This window comes from Topomyia yanbarensis, chromosome 2 (genome assembly GCF_030247195.1).
Source record: "Topomyia yanbarensis strain Yona2022 chromosome 2, ASM3024719v1, whole genome shotgun sequence".
NCBI classification, from domain to species: Eukaryota; Metazoa; Arthropoda; class Insecta; order Diptera; family Culicidae; genus Topomyia; species Topomyia yanbarensis.
Genome location: NC_080671.1, coordinates 329,066,673 through 329,091,113, shown reverse-complemented (window position 1 = coordinate 329,091,113; position 24,441 = coordinate 329,066,673). Strand labels below are relative to the sequence as shown.

General features: G+C 36.1%; 1 protein-coding gene across 2 annotated transcripts in view; it reads right to left on the bottom strand.

The window, feature by feature from the left end:
• LOC131683868 (influenza virus NS1A-binding protein homolog) overlaps nt 1–24,441 on the bottom strand; it is a 121,277-nt gene that overhangs the window by 93,334 nt on the left and 3,502 nt on the right. Inside the window, exon 1 of one of the 2 annotated variants that reach the window (XM_058966229.1) lies at nt 5,990–6,373. The exons of the other annotated variant lie outside the window; for it this stretch is intronic. The gene's annotated coding sequence lies outside the window, so the exon portion shown is untranslated. Of the gene's footprint in view, nt 1–5,989; nt 6,374–24,441 lie in introns of those variants that run through there. 2 annotated transcript variants of the gene reach the window in all.

Sequence of the window (24,441 nt, the reverse complement as noted above, 5' to 3'; positions counted from 1 at the left end):
TCTCGACAAACATATGATTACGGCGTAAAACCCAACTGTCAAAATTCTCTTTAAAGGGAAATTCCGGACAAACCGTTACTGGTCGAACGCCGTTCACATCACTAGCTGCAAGAGAGAACTTTCCTCTTTGATTGACGAGTTACCGTCCGGAAATTTCTCCAAAATTGAACAAATCCTCTACTAAAGCGAATATGCCGAAATACGATATGAGCGGTTCATTATATCCGAATGATGTTCTGTGGAATCTTGGATGCCACAACGTTGTACAGTAAGATTCCGTTTTTGGCACGTTCCGTTTTTGGAATGCTCCATTTTTGGCAACAAAAAAGTTCCGTTTTTGGCAACATTGTTGTTTGTACATTGTACATAGTAAATCTTTTAAAAAAATACTTAACACATATTTTTTTTGCAATAATTGATATCACTTTTGACTTTATTGCCAAACAACAGAAAAATTCCAATTTTTGATTTTTAAAGAGACTTACCAGAAATAAACACAATAAAAGTCATATTTACTATATTTTATGAGGGTGGACATAACGAATAAAATTAAATTTGCTGATTTTTTTCTATCATTTCATTCCATTTCACATATTCCTATATAATTAATGTTCTTGTATCATTTATGATATCACAAATTGAAAGTAAAAGCTTTTAAATGAAGGTTCCATTTTTGGCACAGTTCCAGTTTTGGCAACTGAAAAAAAATTATTGTTGCCAATCACGGAATCCTACTATACTACGAGATGATCGGATGGTGTTCGAAAGTCTATTAATGACAATAGATGCGGCGCGTCAATTTCTCCATTCAGCAGGTTTCCAACGAATAATGCTTGTCGGGTCTTCCTGCGTCGTTGCAGCGTCCTAATAATCGACATCGATCAGTATAAAACGGCAGATTCAAAAGAACACGCTATGGTAAGTTTATCAACGCTAAATGAATGAATCGTTTCTGTATGCGTTTAATCCACAGACACCAAGCCATCTGATGTGGACACCAAACAACAGAGGCAGTTTCCAATATAGGGCGGACTAAAGAACAGTATAGACAAATTTCGCGCAAAATCGTATTCAGAGTTGGCAGTATCCTCTCAAGACTTTGTCACAAAGAGCCACTTTGCATACTTTGTTTTTCCAAAATGATCTAGACTGTCTTTTGAAAAGGGTTTTTAACCATTTTTTTCAAATGGCTATAATCTAAAAATGACAAATCCTACAAAAAATGTTGTAGGAGTGATTTTTACAAAATCAGTAAATTTTTTGAATAAAAATATTGAAAAAATTCTTTGTTGACGCCTACACTGAAAAAAACCGATTTTAAAAATTTAAAGTAGATTTACAAAAAAAACATTTTTGATTTGGATGAAATTTTGTTCCAAGATAAGCAATTATGTTCCCTACCTACCGTCAAAATTTCAAGTTGGGCACTTTCAAGGAAAATAAGTTATTTGAAAAAAACTTTTCCTTGTCAAAACTGATTTTTTTTCTTCAGAGTATTTTTATCAAAAACTAAACCAATGAAAGTAGTAATCATCTCAGAATCCAATAAAACTCAGTTTGTGACAAGATAATGTCTAATTTAGCACCTAAGCATATTTTAATTAAAAGGTTAACTACTTTTTCATTTTTCATGAAATCCAAATATGAAAGTACAACTCCTTGAGAATATTTTCCCAAATTTTTATAAAGATCCGAGAAATAGATCGAAAGTTACAGCGCTTCCAAGTGCGCTTCGTCTACCTAGAGCAGTGGCAATTCGAAATTTTAAACTCGATTATCACTAAATGTTGTTTCACTTAAAATGGTTTTTCCGTGATCACCATTGCCGAAAATCTACTCAATCGATTTTTTAATTTTTTTTCTTTAATTGATCGTAATTAATGTTTCTCATACTTTAACGATTGCTTTTTTCTGCATAAATTTTTGTTTCATAAATAAGAATTCAATACACTTTTTAGAGCTTAAAACAGCCATTTTTGCTGAAATATAGGAAAAAACTATTATTTATTTAACTAATCCTTAAGGTACGAGGAATACTCATATACTAATGAAATTTTTTGAGTTTTGGGATTTTCGATGACCCATTGTTCATCAATCGTGATCACCGCAAACCTCTTAAATAAAAAAGGGTTTCGGGTAAAAAGCCATAACTCCGCTAAATATCAATATATTTTTATAAACTTATGCTTGTTTATTTTACTGAAAAATGTACTACCAAAATATTATAAGTTTGATGTAATGAAATCATTCCTTTATTCCTTTACGTAACTTCAAACTTTCGTGACATTTTTGTCACTAAAAGGTATGTCACCCCTTAATCAAAAATCCCATTTAAAAGAGTTTATGTCGTTAAACAAATGTTACATTATTACTTTTTTATTTTCTTGTTTAGTGCTGAGGTAGAATTAGAGAAAGAAATAACCACCACAACATTATGTATTGAATTTTACATAATTATTTATTTATTTTTATATATAACATTTGTCTTAAAACTATCTTCATGCATGCTATTTTGTATTATTTCTATCCAAGAAAATTATTTTTGGTTCATCTTCTGAATTAGAATACCTTTTCGCCTCTACTTTGCCACCAGGAATATGCACAAAACTGTTGAATTTCTGAGTACAATCAGATATTGTTTTGGCGTTATTATACAGTTCTTAGAGTTCTTCTGACATTTTGTAGTACTGTTTAATGAATATGTAGCAGAAAATTAATTTTTGATATTTTTATCAGTTTGTTCAATTGCCCAGTTAGACTTTCAGGGAGTTGTTGTGGTATTTTCAAAGCCGCGAGCAAGACTGGCTCCTTTTGCCATTCGCTTGAGAGTGCCACCAATAGCATCACAGGGTCCTTTTCCATGGGATGTTGCAAAAAATGCCATTCTGCGCTTAATTCGTACTTTGACTGGAATCTACACAATCTTTTTCTTATTTTTGTATTGTGCTGCTGCTACATCAGATAAAAAATAAATTTTAGAAATGTTTGTCAATTGTTTCATAAAATTTATCATTTTTGAGATGAACAAATGAACCTGAGATGATTATGACTTTCATTGGTTTAATTTTTGATAAAAATACACTGAAGAAAAAATTCAGTTTGGACAAGAAAATAACTTTTTTTCCTTGAAAGCGCCCAACTTGAAATATTGACGGTAGGTAGCGAACATAATTGCCTATCTTGGAACAAAATTTCATCCAAATCAAAAATAGTTTTTTTGTAAATCGACTTTAAATTTTTAAAATCGATTTTTTCAGTGTAGGAGTCGATGAAGAATTTTTGTAATATTTTTATTCAAAAATTTGACTAATTTTGTGAAAATCACTCCTACATTTTTTTGTAGGATTTGTCATTTTTAGACTATAACCATTTGAAAAAAATTGGTAAAAAAGTTTAGCCCTTTTCAAAAGACAGTCTAGATCATTTTTGGAAAAACAAAGTATGCAAAGTGGCTTTTTGTGACAAAGTACTCATGTACAGAAAGTTTCATTAAAATCTGAGAGGGTGCTGCCAACATTTGTTCGAGTTGGCGCGAAAGTCGTCTATAGTGCTTTCAGGCAATACGGATCGGTGCAATCCTTCGCAATCTTAACGATGAACCTCAACTGACGAGTAGCTTTTGAAATAACGGCTGATCGATGTGCATCGAATGATAACTTAGAATCCAACAGCATGTAATTAGTAATCGCATGTCAAACCTAAATAGAATAACTTAGCATTTCAAATGGTATCTACCTTTCATGAGTACCTGGTCATTCCGGTATAACTGGAGATGAATGGGCGGACGAATCGACTGGAGCAGGCTCTGCGACTGACTTTCTGGTCCAGATCCAGTTGTACCACTGTCGATAAGTTGGATGAAGCACAAGATTTGCTTTTGAGCTACTACATCAGAACATCCATTGGCGTAGCTTGCAAACTTGCATTCAAACAAAAACTTTTCTGTTGGACGTGAGTTATAAAATGCCTAAGAATTTGTTGCATTGTGCCAGGCTCAATTGCAATATTCTCCTCAGGGCACTGACTGGACATTTCAAACTCAATTATCACATGGCTGATATTCAGCAGGTTGAGCATTACTTCTGTGATCTTTATGATTTCGATTCTGGAATTTCATTCATTTGATATATAACTGTCCTGCAGAAATTCAATTGCGTACAGGGAGCTGAAACTTAAGGATATACTATTGTTACTAACCGAGTCTGCTAAAGAACTATAGAGTTTGCTGAGAAGTTCTAAAAACCAAGTCGATTACAGTGCAGTCGTATTTTTGCAGTATCGACGACCATTCTTTGCAAATTCTGGCGAAAAAGCGTCAAAAACTGAACTATGACGTCCAAAAAGTCCGGTGGTGCTGATATATCCGCTCATCGAAAAGTGTCTTTTATTCCCTTGGGAGTGAAGAATACTTCCGAATTGTCTATATTCTCTGTGCCCATATTTTGCTTATCCCTAACCTTACCACTCCCCCAATCCTTCCCATCAAGAAAATGATAAAAGACAAATCACGGCAAATTTCTACGTGAAAGTAACTAATCAAGCTGAGGAAAATCCAACACAACCCACTCATCTACGGCATGAACTTCAATACCAATACCTGAATAACAAACTGTTGTAAAATTTGCGATTTACGACAGTGAAAACAGCATCCAGTACCCCACAATCAACTGCCAGAGCCATCTTTGAAGAAGTTAATACAAATGAGGGCGGGTTTATGTTCAATCACTGGTAAGTGCAAGAAGAACATCGCGAGCCCGAAGACAGCTTTAATGATGATGACACTGACGAGGGCGACAAGGGAGAAGCTAATTATCTGCAAGATACAGATGGTTCCCCGCAAAAAAAGTCCTCACGCCTGACAGAAAATTGCGCTCATTAGACATTCCAAACGCCCATTAACACAGTTCTCGACAAACATGTGATTAGGGCTGAAAAGCTAGCTGTCAAAATAAACTTTGGAGCGAAATTCCGGACGAACCGTTAATCGCCCAGCACATTCATTGATAGCAAACAAAAAAGAAAAGTTTTCTCTTTCGTTGACTGCTATGCACTGTGCTTGGGTAATAAAGGTTCCCAGAATTTCTCCTCAAAGTGAATTTTTACATTTGGCTTTTGAGCCCTAATCGTATGTTTGTCGAGAGTTCGACTAAAAACCAACTTGAGTGTTCTATGAGTGCATACAACTTTTTGGAAAGTAGAAGGAAAATTATAATGGCGTTTTCTGTTAGTTTATACTACAGTATTGGACAAAACATGTGAAACAAATACCGAACTTTACTAAAAAGCGACGGTAAACTTAAACGTTCTTGAATCGAAACAAAGTAATGTTTCACAATCGATGGTTTAGGAAAATTTCCTAAACATACACTTTAACGACGGCATACTAAGAATTTTTTTTATGAAAATTGCATTTTTCATTGGACAAAAGTGCAACTTTCCGTTGTCTCTTAATTTTTTTGTGAAGCTGTATGAAAACAAGCGTAAAACATTGCGTTTCACAACAAAATTGTTGTACAATTGATCTTCTACCATCACGGAGCCAATATCAAATAAAATTCCTTGAAAACTAAAAATAGTTAAAATTAGTGTTGCCAGCCTTGGATTTAGATTCAGAACAAATCATCTTCGTTACTGATTACGGAAAGTTATCATAATAATTGTTTGTGCCAAGTACGGGATAAGAAATAGACTACATATATCACCAATGAGTTCCAAATTTTATTCCACCGACTTCAAAGAGAACCAGGTGAAAGATCACGCTTCACTATTTCATAAAAGGGGTCTACAAGCCATTCTTCAATTCGATTTTTACATTTTTGTTTTCATTATACGCCAATATGGCTGATTGATAATTTTAGAATCAATTTCCCTCATATCACATTTGTTGATAATCTATGTCTCAACCCGAACAAAGCAAATACAAATAGGGTTATATATACGCCCACATAAGTAGAATTACACCACTTTGAACACATATTGCAAGACTTACACGGAGATTCTCCATATAGATAACCCAGAACGTATTTCAAATTCGGGGAACAATATTTATTGATGTTTATCCCAATCGATTTCTTCGTTTTCACTTCTCGACACAAACACTCACGACAGCTCTTTGTACACACAAAAGTCTAGACGGTTCGCCACAGACAAAGAAAGCAACGCTTCACCGAGAGGGAGTTAATGTTGAACTAAAACTGAAATACTTAGTTTTTCCAAAAACTATTGTTGCAAATTGCAAAGTTCTCACTCCATTCACTTGCATACTTGACTCAGAAGTACACTATCCGCTCAACTCATACCCCCATTAAGAGCAAAGCTGCTCTCCTGCACGCGACAGATGCTTTCTACACGGTTGATAAACACTGAATGAAAAAGTTAAAAGGGAAGTACCTATTCGCAGCAGCCGAACCGGGCCTCAGTCGTATTTTATATACGCTGCGCACCGTACCGCACCGCGCCCGCACTGTCCCACACGGTCCAGCACAATCATCTCATTCCGTCCCATTTTGCATCAAATTTGTTGCACTTGCAATTTACTAGCAGCCAGCCATTCCACCACGACACTGGCGGCTGTAATCATCCCACAACGCAATTGCGAGAAGCGAAACAGCAGTGGCAACTATTGTTGTTGTTTGTGTGGTAGTAGTTGCCAAATGGAGCAAATAGTGATCGATATTAATTATTCCACCGAGAGCTGTAATAGTTCAAACATTATATAGTTCACGTAAGGCTGCGACAACATTTACCATAGTTTTCCTTCTCGTACTACGTGTCCTGGTTCTGATGTTCTATTTGTTATTCGTCATGATCGATTCATTAGATAGTGACGTCAATGACAGTACTGAAGAAACCTCCATGTTTTTTAATCATATCTATTTTTAATCGGCCTATGTCTACACTGAGTGCCTATCATCAACACCGAAGAGGCGAATCTACCATCTGGACCCTAGATATCCAACCAATCGCTTTACTTCGCTGCGAAAGGATAACGTGATCAGAAATTTTTCACCCTTTAAAACTTCCCTCATAACTGTTGTTACATTCTAAAAAACCGGTAAAATATTGGATAAAATCGAATGCTACCATCGGAAAGTATCTGTTCTGTTAGGAGCGGCTCGAAACATTGTCTGTCTCGGAACGGGAGATTGTTGGAGAAATGTTTAGTCACATGTATCTATCACGAGACTAGATGGTAAGACCGAAATCTATAACCAACAACACCGCAAAAACTAAATGAAGGTACTGGATGGAAATGTAAATGGACTAGCAACAAAAATTTGTCGCAAATGCTACCATTTCGCTAAATTTCGTAATGTAATTCCTCGAACTGCTTGTCATTCATCACTTGCGATTAGCTATAGGTCATACTGTCGAGCAATGATCTGGATTTTACGCTGGTAATTGTTGTCTCAAATGTTAATGCTTGTTGCGTGACCCTTACCTGACCTATATTGCACTCTTTAACGCGATTGTAAACAAAGTACAACCCCAGTCAAACATTACGATCGATGCTGCACATGCGCCCAAGCAGCTTCCTGCTATCAATTGAAAAACTACCTGGCACACGTAGGAAAAATGTTGAACTACATCAAGATGCAATAATGCAACTGCAATTTTTTTTCTAATACATGCAATGTCTATTTGATTCGCACAGTATGAAAAACATTGAAGAGTAAAGAAATTCTAGATGTTATTATTAAAAAAATCTGACCTAAAACCTTCTCCGGTGCTGCTTTTCTAGGGAGACCAACGAATGGTGGTGAAATTCTAAAAGAGAAAAAAGTCACGTTTCCCCTGGAATAATGACTATGAGACTATAGAACTGTTATTAGTACAAGGCTACTTATTACTTTCACTCAACCATAAGAGTACAACCCGCGGCAACAACCCGGTCATCAGCCAACTACTCTGTCTCGCCTGGACGAGAATTTTCTGGGTCATGAATCATACACCACAGGATAAACACCCGTGACTTCACCAGAGGAATAGTAAAACGTTTTAGCGTGTATTTTATTTTTGTCAATAGGTTCTACAAACAGAAGATATGCGAAATATGCATTGAACATTCGTCGCCAATGTTGATTGACGTCGACGGACAGGTCAATTTGAAGTACGACAGTTTCTTTAAATGCAAATAAATTCGGAAGTATAGAAAAAAACTCTGGTAGAAAATATTTAGACAAGAAAATCAGTATCGCTAAAGAACTCACTAATCGAAATCTTATATGCTCCTCTTTCAGCTGAGCGTAACTTTGAAATGCTCTAATGGGGGGTCTAGAACATTTATTTTTTATGCCTAATTGGCTAATGTTCTTCATGACATATGCACTAGGGTGTCCCAAAATGACATCATGTTAAAAAGGTCGTCGGGCTCACTTCTTAAATGAAAGATTAGGGTATCAGCACCACTTTCTTCTTCGGAGTGAATTTGATAAAACGATCCCTACTGGTGGCGAATTTTGATTTTTTGAAAAATGGGCCTATTTTAGGTAAAATTTCAAATTCTTGCCTGCTGAAGTGCTCCTGAACTGTCTTAGATTTTTTTCAGCATTTTCTTATTTTTCTGGAGATCCAAATGGAGATGTTTGGTTAGTTGGTTTTTACAAATTATGGATTATAAGAGCGGCTGATCCATTAAAACTTAATTAAAAGTGTAATTTTTGGTATTTTCAGTAGTTTTTCTTCAAAACTGGGTATCTACAAATATTTAAAAATATAGGAAACACTTCACATAGTTGAATCGAATAAAGGGGCGTAATTTTGTTGAAGAAAGTGCATAGCTACGGCAAAAGGGGTATGAGTTATTTAAGTTTTTGTTATATAACCTTCGAGATTTTTAGCAATTCATCAAAAATAATAATGTTCCAAAAAATAAAACAATTCAAATCTGCTTAGACCACATTTTATTTTTCGGAAAATGGAAGGAAAATGATGGAAAATTGCGTTTTCCGTTTGTCTTTAGTACGTCAGGATCGGGTTTAATAAGAATTTGTTGATTTTTTTGTGCCATCAATTATAAAAATAATGATAACTTTGCTAATAATGCCAAGTCTCAAATTATTTTCTTTATAATTACTTCTTGGAGTCTTATTCACCAAAATTATTGCATGAGAAGATGCGCTGTATTCTGCTGTAAAACTTTTAAAAAATACAAAGCCTTCAAAATTGACTATTTCGGAATTGTGTGATCTAAACCGTAAAGATCAGTTTTTCAACAGCTACCTCACTTTTCTAATTTTTTCTTCACTCTAAAGTACCTCACATGGAAATGAGACTTTATATACAAAATCTGAATACTCCACTCAATTCGGCATTCAAATATACGCCAAAACTTGCAACTAACTCGACATATTTGTTTAATTTTCGTGATTTTCAACCCCGCTAGGTGGTTATTAATATACTAAATAATTTTAAAACAATCGTCAAATGCTCATAAAAACCGATTCTGATGCACTAGATACAAGCAAAAAACGCCATTTTTTATTATTTGCCGAAAACAAAATGCGGACTAAGCACACTGAAATTGATTTATTTTCTAGAACAGAGTTATTTTTGATGAATAGCATAAAATGTCAAAGATTATCTAAAAAACCTTAAATAACTCATACCTCATTAGCCGCAGCTATACACTTTCTTCAACAAAAATACGCCCCTATGTTCGGCTCAATTATTTGAAGTGTTTCCCATGCTTTTAAAATTTTGTAGATACCCTGTTTTGAAGAAAAACTACTGAAAAACACCAACAAACTACACTTTTTACCAAGTTTAAATGGCTCTGCCGCACTTATAATCCATAATTTGTAAAAACTAACAAACCAAGCTTCTCCATTTGGATCTCCAGAAAAATAGAAAAATGCTGAAAAAATCTAAGACAGTTCAAGAGCACTTCAACAGGCATAAATTTGAAATTTTACCCAAAATCGGCCCATTTTTAAAAAAATCAAAATTCGCCACCAGTAGGGAGCGTTTTAACAAATTCACTCCGAAGAAGAAAGTGGTCCTGATACCATAACCTTTAATTTAAGAAGTGAGCCCGAAGACTTTTTTAACATGATGTCATTTTGGGACACCCTAATATGCACTAAGTAATACATGTTCATCAATTAAAAAAATAGTTTCTTAGATCGCCGTAAAAACAAGTAATAAAGAATCCATATGTATATAAACATAGATATTTTTTTAAGGGTTGTCCTACTGGAGTTGTAGAGCTAGGTTCTGGCTCTCCGTCAGAATCACTCACTACAATTGCAGACAAGACAGCCAATGTCGCCCACTAAAACACTGCTTAAGGCCAATTGCAGCGGGCCGTAATTCTGAATATGATATTCATTGTACGGTTCAGCTATGTGCGGGCGAAGGGATTTTACGATCGCGTGTATCATCGCGAAGGGCTCGAGCATTTGTACGTTAATCTGTTCTGCCTTATGTCGCGTGTGCTAACGTGTATGTAACTTCGCGTGTATAAATTCTATTTTATAACCGTGTGCCTTTCGTATATTCGCGTGTGTTCTTGGATGATCGCGCGCGGACCGTGAATCTAATACTTATTTTTGGTGAAGGCTCAGATGCTAGAAGAAAGTGAGATCTTCCATATCACTAGAGTTTCCGGTCATGTCGCCATGGAACGTGTTGTCTAGGTGGATATGAGCTTTATTTTTTTATTGATCCAACTGAATGAAGGGACCTAAGTTGCTAGAATGGATTACCCTCCGGATGACACCGATTCATGATCGCGCGAAGACGGACGTTTGTAGGTTCGAGTTTGAAACTTCGTAAACGCTAAACCTTATTACCGTGGGGGTTATCAAGCTTGCACGATCGCGGGCGTAGGTATGCGTTGTTGATAGCGAAGGGCTTAAGCGTTCGTATGTTAACGTGTTTTTCTCGTGCATGTGATTTTGCGTCTGCAAAATTATATTGTAACCGTGGCCATTCACATATTCGCGTGCGCTCTTGGATGGTCACGCGGACCGTAGTTCTGATATTTAGTTTTCGGTGTACAATTCACATTCTGACAGGGAGTAAGTTACTCCATATCACTAGATTTCCCGGTTATGTCGCAATGAAACGTTGTTCAATGGATATGAGAGCTTTCTTTTTTTTAACTGGTCTCATTGAAGACATGGACCTAGTCTGCTTATACTAAGGATAGAAACTTCCGGAATTGACCGATTCATGCGAGCGCGGGAGTTGTCAGGTTCACGATTGAGACTGCGTTTAAAAATTTATAAGCGCTGAAACGTTCACCTTATTACCGGGATGTTTTCATGCTTGCGAGATCGCGGATGTAGAATCCGTGAATGGTCGCGAAGGGCTCAAGCATTTGTATGTTAACATGTTAACGCGTATATGTGACTTCCCGTGTATAAGTTCGAATTTATAATAATGTTGCGTGTATTTTGAACGGTCGCGCGCTTATTTGATGCTTATTTTTTAGTGTACAGATAGTCATGTCGCCAAGCAACGTGTTGTCTAGTGAATATGATGTTTCCGTTGACATAGGAACAATGACTCAGACATTAATTACAGTCATTTTTCCATTGATTTAGAGTAGGTTACGCTAATAATCTCTAGATTGTTTTTTAGTTGATTTTTCCAGGTAGTTTTCCAAAGGTTCATCATTTTTGTATTTAGTTTTAGGAAGTTTTGTAAATTTATACCAACATAGTATCATATTATACAACATAGAATTTAAGCACGTTTCCTAAACTTGTCCACCCCTGATAACAATCAAATCTACTAACATCCTACCGGCGAAGATTAGGTAAACTTAGACGAACGGGCAAAATTAATCGCACCGCAGAACCACTGTATCCGAATTCGGCGAAGGAAGAAGAGAGAAGGAAGGAGAGGTGAGAAGGAGAGGAGAAGTGATAGAAACCAAGAGTCACTGAAAGAAGACGGACGTCAAAAAAAATAAGTCCCGCGAATTTGGGCAGAAAAGTAAAAAAAACGAAAAGGTGTCGCACTTAGTGAGACCGGTGAAGACGTTCGACGGAAGGATGGAACGAAGGACTGTGGTGACGAGTAGTTGTGTGTCCGCTGTACGTCTCCGTTTCTTCGAAGCCAGATAGCAGATTCGAAGGAGGTTATCAGGACGACGCAACACCACCACAAGGACCCGGTTAGATTCGTACGTTGCATCTCGGACAAGGAAAAGTCTCCGTTTCTTCGAAGCCAGAACCAGCTCCGTAGACAGCATGGTTCGAAGGAGGTTATCAGGACTATCCCTCCCCACCACGTGGACCTAACACATTGACACCGAGAAGGCGCTGGTGACCGGTGAGGCATACGCTATTGCCGTGTCACACGCTTTCTATGAGTGCGTAAATGGTCGTTTTGGAGGTTTGGGTCTACACCTAGACCGATGAGTTCCCCCGGCGTCTGCGAGCACCGTAGATAGAGCAACCGTTAGAAGTTACCACATACCGATTAGATGATGTGCTTCGTCTATGCTCAAGATAGCTCTATCCACACCTACGAACCAGCACCCAGCGTGCAGCAACGAAACGCTCCAGCTCCTCACTCTCTTTCCGCCAGCGAAGCAGCAAGGGCCCCAACAGTTCCTGACGACAGTATACGCAATGTAAGAAAATCTAAATGTATACGTAAAATGTATTTCGTTTGTTTTGTAAAACTTTCTTTTCACTGAGCCTTATGTCTGTCTTAAATTTTGATCTGTTTCTTTCGTCAGAAGTGCTATCAGGTAAGTCAGTCCTCCCTTGAGCAGTGTGAAAGCCGACCCTGGGTGAAATAAAACTCGATTGAGCTAGTCGTTTTTTACAATGATTGTCATTTTTGTATTGGTCCAACTAAAGGCACGAGTCTAGTCTGCTAGAACCGAGGTTAGACTTACGGACGTGACCGTTTCATGATCGCGCGAATGGTGGGTTAATGCTTGAGACGGCGTTTGTAAGTTTATAGGTGCTGCAACGTTTACTTAACTACCGTGGTGTTCTAATGTTGGCGAAATCGCGGCCGTGTATGTGTAGATGATTGTAATTGCATGGTCATGTTTGTGACCAGGTTTGTGTTATCGCGAAGGCCACGAGCGCTTGTACGTTTCTACCTATATGAGTATAGATAGAATCTAGTATAAAGATATAGCAATAGAACGACCAAATAAAGAAACAGATATGCAAAGAGATTAATTAGAAATGTAGTGACCGATACTATTTTAGTATAAAAGAATAATGGCGAACTAATAGAAAACAAGAACACCACATCAGCGGCAAGGAGTGCACGACGGTTTCGGGAAAACGCATTTCAACGAAAGTACGTTGTTTGCTTTGTTGTTTAACGTTATTATTAATTAAAAAAGTTTGTCCAAATAAGTATAGTATATACACTCGAATCTCGCCTTTTCAACAATGCAGTACCAAGAGAAATTCGTTTTATCGACAATTTCGAAACATCCACCAACAAAAAACATATAAATGAATTTAAATAAATATCTGTATATGCTTGGTGTTATTTATTATGTGAGTGTTCATTGAAGCATCTTGGTTAAAGAATTTTCAAAAATGAATTAAAACCTGCTTTTCACTTCGTGATGCTGGTTGATATACGAATTCAAACTACCAGGCCCCCTTTACTAACACGTGTTCAAATTGCAAGTGGTTGTATTTTCTTCATTTTAAATCGAAATCGTTTTAAGTTTTAATAAGTGGCGTATTACTTTACAATAAATCAACAGTCATGTGGTTTTGTTTTTAATATTAAAACGGAAAAATATGAGCGTTTTTTCTGTCCTCCTGTAAAAAAATGGAAATGGCAGTCATACGACTTTGAATATCTACCCTTCAAGTAAAGTTCGATGATTCGAATCAAGTGGTAGAAATCATTTATGTTGACAACACTGCCGGTGTACCATTGGTAGTCACACTTGAAGCTGAAATAACTTCGTTTTGCCTTTCTCCTATAGAAAGGTTATGCAATCACTCTGAACATCGTCAACTTACACACTTAATTTATATTACTGGGTACAGTAATATTTTGCTGGGGTTTTGAACAGCAAACCGTTCGGTAATCAATTCAGTAAAACAATTCCGTTACCGAATTCTCCGCAATTCGTTCTCTCCAAACGTCAAAAAATACTGGTCAGTCAGCAGTTTTCTCTGAAATTGGCGACTTGACAGATGATTTGCTGTACCTGTTTTGTAAGTTTTTGACGAGGTTCGGTAATGTTGGTACAATTTTGCCGTACAGTATTTCACTGGATAATGTTTATGTACCGAAAAAAACAGAAGTGCTGATAAATTCAGTGAAAAATATTGCGGGTTTCTGCAAGTTGTTCGAAAAATTACTGAGAATTGCTAAAAAATGAAAACTATACCGCAATTTTTTAAACCATTTGCTGTCAGCTCCGTAAAAATATCACTTTACTGTTCAAGTCATCAAAAGAAATTACTGAACAACTTTTGGCTGGCTAAGTGTGTAGTCCCAGCCCGGAGGGCCGTCTGTCACATGCCGTTTAACTCAGTTCATCGAATTCGGCAAATGTCTGTGCGTATATGTGTGTGTGCGTGTGTATGTATATATGTGACCAAAAATAAGCACATCGGTTACTCAGGAATGGCTGAACCGATTTTTCCAAACTTAGTCTCAAATGAAAGGTACAATGTTCCCATAGGCTGCTATTGAATTTCATTAAATTCCGTCCGGTTCCGGAGTTACGGGTTGAAGAGTTCAAATTCACATTTTTGCCTTTCTCCTATAGAAAGGTTATGCAATCACTCTGAACATTGTCAACTTAATCCCGGCCAATTTTTTTTGACTTACATAGGTTTTCTGTATTTTAACAGGGTCGTAGTTAGGGGGATACGGTGAGGGCCCCCCACATCACTCACCACCCGTCCCTAAACCGCCCTTCCCTCATCAAGTACCCCTCCACGCGAATAAAAAATTTTAATTCCTCTAGAATAAATTTTCCTGGTAGGTCTTAAAAGCCAGTGCAAAATTTGGTTTGAAATGATTTTGAGTTGAGAAACTAATTTTCTTAATTTCTTAACAAGTTTAAATTTTTTGGCGGGGTCCAAATCCCCGAACCCTCCTCCTGGATTCGCCGCTGGTTTCAAGTGCTTCAACGTCGACATATAGCGACTCAAATTCGTAGCTGTCGATTCATTGTACGTATGTGTAAATCGCACTGAATATTTAATAGACATTTCCACCATTATATTAAATATAACCAGCCATGGAATCGTAGTTTGGATAAATGAGAAAGGCACAATTGCACCACTAGGTGAATTAAAACGGGTGTTTCTGTATTACTGAATAGGTACGTTCTGATAAATGAGTCAAAAGCATTAACCCAACTTCATAGATGCTGTTAAATGATTAAAGGGACGGGGTATTATAGTAGAAGTAGAGTTTCGAACCGGAAATCTGAAATATTGCCAAATTGGTTTATTCAAGTGTATTATCCAAACACATTTTGCTCAATCTCCAATGCGTAATAGGAAAGAAGAATAGCGTCATAATGTATCTCTTCTACATTTACTTAGGTCAACGACAATAATAGCGGTAATGATGTCGATGACTATGATGGTCTTTTAAATGCAGTTTGATCACCTTGATGTGGCTAATCGAGGCGAGAAACTATTTTCCAATTTCAACAAAAAAAATTTAGAAGAAACCCAAAGGACTGAGGAGCAAATTGTTTAAAACAGCATTTGCCCTTGAAAAGTACAAAACCTAAAACTAAATTAGTTATGTAATTTGTGTTTCGACTTCGTTGTATAAATCAAACCATATCATTCGTTTTCGTGCTCTCGATCGGGCCGAAGTGATTTTTTCTAGTCCGTGCTGTGTGTAGCGACAAAGAATAGTGCTAATCCGCGTTCAAGGTTATCTTGTCAGTTCGGTTCGGTCCTACTAAATGAAAAAGTTACGAAAATTATATTACCCCCTTGTGTAGGTGTATAAGATAGCTATAAAATATGTAATCCCCTAGTTTTATGTAATTTAAAATGTAAAACAAAACAAAATTGGCACCTTTAAGTTAACGCAAACGTGCCTTATCAAATAAACGAATTGAAAAAAAAATCAAACCATATTCTAAAACTTTCTTAGCTTCTTAAGAAGTCAATTCCAGTTTTGGTGGTCACATACTTCTTACAAACGGGTAAAGCGCTCGAAACCCTGCTTAGAACTTTGAGTGTAAAAAATTGTAATCTCAACGTTTTGAGTTCTACTGAAAACGAATCATCAATCAAATCAAATCAATCAATCAAAGTTAAAAATAAAAATCATTCCATTGCACCGTTAAATATTACAAGCATAAGGTTGAGATCTTTCGCAAATTTGTACTTTTTGCATGTTCTTGCAGCAAATGGAGAGTGATGAATGACCTTTAGGTTCCTAAAGGTGTGTCTCGAACAAATCGCATTATAGGAATACCGTCGTGCGGGGCTACGTTGGATATGGGGGCTACTTTGCACACTTTAGTTTTTCAATATTTACTAACAGACGCGCTTTTATTAGTTTTCTTATACCTTTGACATTTGTAGAGCCATGTCTTTTAAACATGTTGCTTATGCCTTTTGTCATTTTTCTTAACACTGTTTACCAAAACAAACAAAACACTTCAAGGGTCGATAAAAGTGATTGGAGGCTCGTAAAATAAGACTGCTCAACGAAACAGAAAATGTTAAGTGTACCGAGACCACATACTGTTTTTCGGAAAGAATAAGAAAAAAATGAAAAATGGCATTTTCCGTTTATTTCTAGTACGTCAGGATCGGTTTTTATGAGCATTTGAAGGTTTTTGTGTCTTTAAAGAAGTTGTTTTTAATATCATTATCAACAACTTTACCGAAGATACCAAGCCTCTAAATAATAATCTTGCTTTCGAGTGACGTTGAAGGTAGTATCAAGCCTCTAAATAATGTTTTGAGTTTATTCTAATTATGCCCAAGAGTATTAATTACCAAAATTGTTTTTTTTAAGAGATGCTCTGTATTATGTTGTATAATTTCTTTGAAGACATTGAACCTTCAAACGAAATAATGTGATCTTGGCCATGAAAAAACTGGTTTCGAGCCTTTATTTCACAATTCTTGACATAAAAAGTGCATAACTTGAGAACGTAGCCTTGTGTACTAATTAGCACTTTAGGTATTTTTCATGTAGCTATCAAATGGTTTACAATATCGCCTTGATGTCAATGGGAAAGTTATAGGAAATGTTATGGGCCTTACAAAAAACTAATTGCTGTTGATGGAGGAACGCGAATAACTTCTGAAAATGTCGTAATAAAACAAAATAAATGTGTTGTTAAAACAAAATTTAAAATATCTCGAGAACTACTACATTTCAGAAAACTTTTGTTATAAGCATTTTGATTTAAAATGGCGCTTAGAATCATACTCAAAAATAAAATTCTTTCGACTGCAAATAGTAAGAATTATAAAAATTTGTCAAAAGTTGTTGTTAGGAAAACTTTTTTATTAAAAGCTTCTCCTAGATCCAAATACACTGAAAAAACTTCTTTTATGTGTGTAAAACGATAAACATTAGACTTTTGACAATTAAAGACGGGGTAACGCGAATAACTTTTAAAAAAGACATAATTACATGCATTAATTGTTTTTGTTGGAACAAAATTCCAAATATCTCGAAAACTATCGCATTTTGGAAGATATTTGTTAAATGCATGTTGATTTAAAATGATACTTAGAATTATATTCTGTAATAAAACTACAGTTTTGTATGTCAATTAGTATGAAATTTAAAAACTTGTATAAAGTTATTGTTCGAAAAACTTTTTTGCTGATAATTTTTCCATCATAAAATCACATTCAAAATGTTTCTTTTCTCATTAGGTTTTCGGTAACAAAATATAAAATATTAGAAAAAAATGGGTTTTGGCGATATGAATTTTTATCATAAATTTTTGTTTTTGTGAAAAATGACACATTTTTTTCAGTGTATATTTTTTTTCGTGCAGAAACAAATACCCTGCAACTCGTTCTCAGATAGTTTTACTGCATAAAATAGTGTAATCGAACAATAAAATTTTAAAATTATTGCGCGTAGAAACGTCTACGCCCTTTTAAAAATTGCGCTTGAGTCAAAACAATCTTATTGACTGTGGAAAATGTTTAGTCTTCCATGCCGGTTGAACCTGTAAAGTTTCATCTGAATCTAAGATGGTCGGTCACGATTTTAGAGATTTTCGGACGAATCTGCGTGGAATTCCTCTAATACGAAAACAATATGCAGTCTCAACCCACTCAAGTTTTTCTGACAAGTAACGTTGTAAATGTTAAACTAAATCCCTTATTTTTGAAAATGCGAATCCCTTATTTTTGAAAATGCGATAAATGCGTGATGCTTTATTGTTGAAAAAGCCTCTGATATCAGTATAAATTAATGATATTTCAATGAAAGTAAATAAAACTGTGCTATATTTCCCCCTAAGGAGGAAAATTTGGTAAAAACCACAATTTCTCACTAGCCGGCGCTAATCTATTCCGACAATAAGTTAGTGTCGGTTTCTGATGAGGCGCTGGCGAAACGCAACTGAGTATGAAATAAAACTGGTTATTTTTTATTTTATATCGAATTCAAGAAGTGTGCAAAGTAGCCCCCAGCTAGTCCACAAAAATTATTTTTGAACGCTATATGAACAAATTTTTTATGTGTGAACCAACTCTGCACATATTTGGCATAAATAATACATACACGATGACGATAAATCTGTGCTGATATGATACAAATCCATCGATTATTAAAGGAGTTATAATTCGTCAAAATTGAAAAATTGATAAAAAGTGCGCAAAGAAGCCCCGCACGACGGTACCAAAAGTTACAGTGTTACTGTTTCACCAATCTAAAGAAAACTGGTCAATAGTCATACTTATGGTGTTTATTCTTTTTAAAAGTCGTAAAAATGTATATAAAAAATATATAATATTTTCACTAACCGACAAAAGTTACCCAAACCAGTATTTAAAATAACTGTTGCGACTCGTGGTGAATAGAAAAATATTCAAAAACCCGTGTTATTCATTCAATTGAATATCGTGCAATAATATTCATTATACTAAATATCAAAGTAAATGTTTTCAAATGTTGGTAAAGTATATCAAACAATCATCGCTTACTGTGTGCCAGCACCTACACTTGATTCTTTGTCGCACGTTCACTTCGTTCAGTATTGTACTTTTCACCGAAAATTAGCACGCGACGGAATCGAACCAAAATAGCGAAAAAATTGAAAATATCTACTGTTGGCACCAACCGTAAAGTATAGAACAAACTTCGGCCAAAATAGAGGCCCTGTTGGTCAGAAATCGGACGGTCATGAATTGATAGTTCATGGATTTATTCATCCCTTCACTACCTGCGGATCGAAAATTGGAAAGTATTTGTTACTATTTATTTGGTACCCATATAATTTATTAATACCCCATTAGTGAGCTTTTATAATTCCCCCACATAATTCCTTTGCATCCTCTCTTAAAGCGTTTTTCTTGGTACAAGCCCAATAGTCGTTTGAAAACTTTTCATATTTTTTTTCTGCTTTGTAACATCGCATCTCAAGAGAGCTTCGTTGACACCACTTTATCCAATTGATCTATCGCCGTAACATTGTAAGACGAGGATTTTTGACCATGTCAAACTACAGATTTTTGGAGCAGAGTAAACAGATATACAAATAACAAAGACCACCAGAGCAATATTAACTCTGGCTCAAAAGTACAATGTAGTATACAAATCTCCAATACAGGATACGCTGAAGACATTGGAAATGGTAACAACAATTAGTATGGTAGCATAATAGTTGAATTATAATGGTGCAATATACCAATAGTATTCTCAATATGGTGAGTTTTATATGAATAATTTGGAAATGGTTCCGTTGATTTCTAGAATGGCATTGATTTATACGGGAGCACAGTTGGTTCTTTTGTTGTTTTCGGTAGCGTCACTGAATATTGAAGACGAGCTAAATATGATCAATTTTCATTCAATGAATTCGAATATTTGTAAGTATGGTGACAACATTTGATGGAAAAGTCAAAGCAAAAAATTCAAGAATTCACATATGTGAGATCATAAATACTATCAAAAACATTTGAAAGAACCAAAGATTCAATGAAAAAAAAATTAATCGTTTCACCCTATAACACTCTGAAATCAATAACAGTTTCATACTAGAATGTATACCGTATTACAGAATGCGATTCAAGTGCAGCAATAAATTCGATTCCCGGGGCGTTTCCATTACGGTCGAGCACGTGGCAGTTGTAGAAACATATCAATTTCAATGTAATTGCATATAAACATCGTCCGGTCCAGTCAATTAGTCTTGAACGCTTTAGTAAACAAACCTCTCATTCGATGGTATCTTCAGTATGTGTGATGTGTAGTTTCACTGCCCACAAGGCCGTTTGGTTCGATGTTTTGATAATAGTGTGTTTTGTTTGACTCTAGAGTTTACATTTTTCACTACCGCGTGGCGTGTAGAAGCAAGACTGAACACTGCGAAACATAGCAGCCGTGACGTTGGAGCTTATCATTTTTTGCGTTCCAATGAAAAATAATCGGAGAAAGGCTGAAAGCTATGTAAATAATATTGATGTAATATCCCGGTTAAGCAGGTTGAAACAAACAAACATTGCCTGAAAAACTGCGTCTACACATTCTGCGTGTCTGGATATTGTAAAACAAAAAGAAAAATGGACGAACATTTTTAAATTTTCCATGGAATATTCTTACCCTTATTTAGAATTTTGCATTGCATGGTGATGTCAGCAGGGAAAAAATTACAGTTCAGCGAACTTGTTTACAAAGAGGTGAAAATTTAAAAGCGATTCGAGCTCAGTTACTCGTACATACTGTTGTGGCACTAACAAATTTATATATGCCATCTAAACCCTTCAAGCTACCAAAAAGTGAGGATAGAGTTTCATTCAATGTTATTATACTTTGCATCATCAGAAATTGCGTTCTACAATTACCCCAAAGTGAATCGGTTGGAATTTGCATCGTGTGCAGTAAAAAAAAAGCACGAAGAACAATCATAAAAAAATCCTACATGTGCGAAAAATTTACCTCCAATAAACCGACCCCATGAACAATCAGTTTGTTTCAGTACCAGGAGAAACAGAAAGTGATCTGGGGCAAACCGGGGAACAATTGTTCCCGTATTCGCTTGAACTCTCGTTTTTGCCTTCGCTAATAAACCGGAATAAACAGGAGTATGATAAAATTGCGGTAGAGACAAAAAATAATCGCTGGATAAAAACGAATAGTCACACGTGATCTCCGAAGTAAGAGATGATGTAGCAAAATATGGGATAGATATGGTTATAGTACTCAAGTGGAAACACGAACATATTCCGTTGAAATTTCAACGTACTATATGTACTTGGTTTTCTAAACCGGTGACTTTCGATTTCATAACACATGTGTCATATGTTTTTAATTCAAATTCGAAACGAACCGTTTGTCGACCGGTCTCACGAACACTAATGCAATCCCATTTACTTCGACCGTCTGTTTATTTTTTCACCAAGTGTTGATGTAGTATTGGTGTCATGTGACGTGAGCCGTAGAAATGTCTATTGGGAATGTCATGAGACTTTTGTTTGATAATTGGGACAAGGGACATTGCAAGATGACGTCATCTGAGCATAAATACCCCAAAAAAAATCAGCGAGCATGTTTACATGTTACATGTGTTAGAATTTAAAAACAATTCTTGTACTGGGAGTAATCAAAAAATTTCTAAGTCCACGAAACTCTTAACTGACAAAAAAGTGTGGTTAAACATTTTCATGCAATGTTCTATTAATTGAAAAACAAAATTCTTTAATAACATGCAGTGTGTGAAATAATTGAAGACATCCCCACTCTTTTATTTTTTGACTTATAAAAAATTTTGCATGATACGAAAAAAAACGTTATATTTTTTCTATGATGTTTTATGAACTGTTCTGATTTTACTTAGTAAAAAAAAGTATTTTTGTCTTCTCCTTCAGCCTCAACTATCCTAGTGTTCAATATTTCGTGTGGCCTCATTTCGCTAGGATCACGGCTTGGCATCGAAAATGACCCGTTTTAACACCCTCAAGTTGTTGGGATTTGTTATCGTACTTCATTATTGAGAATGGCCCACAGATGCTCGATAGGATTAAGATCTGGAGATTGAGCAACCGAATCCAAGACCTTAACTTTCTTATTTTTGAGCTATTGTTATATTACTTTCGCTGTATGCTTAGGGTCTCCGTCTCGGTGAAAAAGTTCCGCAAAAGTTTCGCCTCTCGGGCAATGGCGCGAAGGTTTCTCTCCAACATATCCAAGTAAATCTCTTTGGTCATATTTTTTTCGATAAATTCCAACATTACACAACCGTTCCAAGACATTGAGCCCCATCCCGATCAAAATGAAATAACTAGATTATAACACAATAAAATTTTCGTAACAGATTGTGTTATAAATTTGGTCTCGTTAGTACTTAAAATAACAGAAAATACTAACAAGTAAGAACGCGAGATATAGTTTTGAAATCTTTATGTTATGTGTTTCTGATCGGGATACCATCACTTGTCCTAGAGAAAAATTCAAATTGGGATCCATTCCTTTTAGAAACCTTGATGTAAAAAGTATACCTCTTCCTTGATTCACGGTAGGCCGCAAAGTGCACACAGACTAACAAACATAACACACGAAAACAATGCTTCGTCCGCTTTGACGGTGATTTTAAATGTATTTGTAGTTGAGACTTTGGCCACATTTGCAATTATGGCACCAGTGGCATATGAACAAGCATATGGGGGATAGACCACTAGTAAAAAAATGTTCCCAAGCCTGAGGGGTGGCTCACCGAGTCGATATTTTTTGAGAGAATTCCCTCATAGTGTTATGTCTGTTAGCCTCTGCTTTGCATTAATGCCCTCTCTTGGCTTCCTACAGGTCGTAATTATGCCAACTGACCCACACAAGACGATATTTGTTTCATCGGACCATAGCATCATATAACACTAATCCTTTTTTAACAGACATAATGGAGCGATAAAGGGGTGTCTTTAATTTTTTATATACTGTATGTCGATAGAGACCTACTTAGTACATGTGGGCCCAGTTGGGGAAGGCGCCGTACTATTACACCATTTACGCGGCCTACGATCGATGGAATACGTATAAATTATCATCGGATCTTTGCTTCGTTTCTAAGAACCAATATAACAAAAATGATCTGAAAACGAAAAAAATGTTCGTTTCTGAATGCAACGAAAACTTAACCCTTAAATGCATACTGTTGCAACTCGGCAACATACCGAATTTTGTGATATAAAGCCCAAACAAGAGGCATAGATTATATCTATTTCGAAAAATGAGTACCTTAGAAAAATGCAATTCATACATTTAAGGGTTAAATCGATTGCCCCAATTAACGCCCTAACATTTGAATTAACGCGTTGAACAAAAAGCAGGCGCTGCTCCAACCTACGGTTTCGAATTTGTTGGAGATGATACGAACTGGGCGAAAATAGTCTCATTACCTTAGGCCTAACACTTCAAACGATTTTTAATCTATTGTTATCCAAAATGTGAACACGCCCTTGTTTGACATGTCTTACTTGACAATGGGATTAGCCACATGGGATAGCATCTTTGACAGTTTATCCCGTTTATCCAGCAATAGGACAGTTGCCAAGTTCGAAGGTTTTTAAATTATTTTTATTCATCATCATTTCGTTCAACTACGTATCTTTAACGTCAGCTGCTTCGGAAAAGCCCAAAAGCAGTATTTTTCACTTGTTTGTAGAAAATCACCTGTTTCGTCGATTTTAAGAATGGATCATTTCAGTTAGGGCCCTACTACAGTATCGAATTGCACCAGAGATGCCAGATTTGCAGACAAGTCTGCAAATTCGCAGACTTTTAATTTAAGCTGCAAATTTTTTGGATGACGCAGATAATTGCAGATTTTCTAGTTTGGTTGCAGATATTTGCAGATTTTTAAGTTTTGTTGCAGATATTTGCAGATTTTTGAATATAAAGGCTTTTGGTTACACTAGCTTTCCTGACATTTTTTGTTCTTCCCAGACTTTTAAAATTATTATTGCAGACATTTGAAAAAAGTACCTGGCATCTCTGAATTGCACAAACAATTATCACCGCAAGCCACAGCTACAGCCCGATCTATGGATGACCTGCGCAAATCGGACCTCGATTAAATAAATCCAGAACAATCTCGAAATTATCAACACAGTCAGACAAGGCTGTTGAACTGCCACAGCCGGACTTGATAAAACACGAAAAAGCTTGCCGCATGGCGGTTTCAATTACGACAGCCTTGAATGCATATAAAATATGAAGATGAACAACACGAGTAACGAACGGCGAAAAGAGATGTTCACGAGGCATGCCAGTGGTGCCAGATTTTGAGTTTTAAGTAGTTATTCGTAGAACATGTCTGTGTTA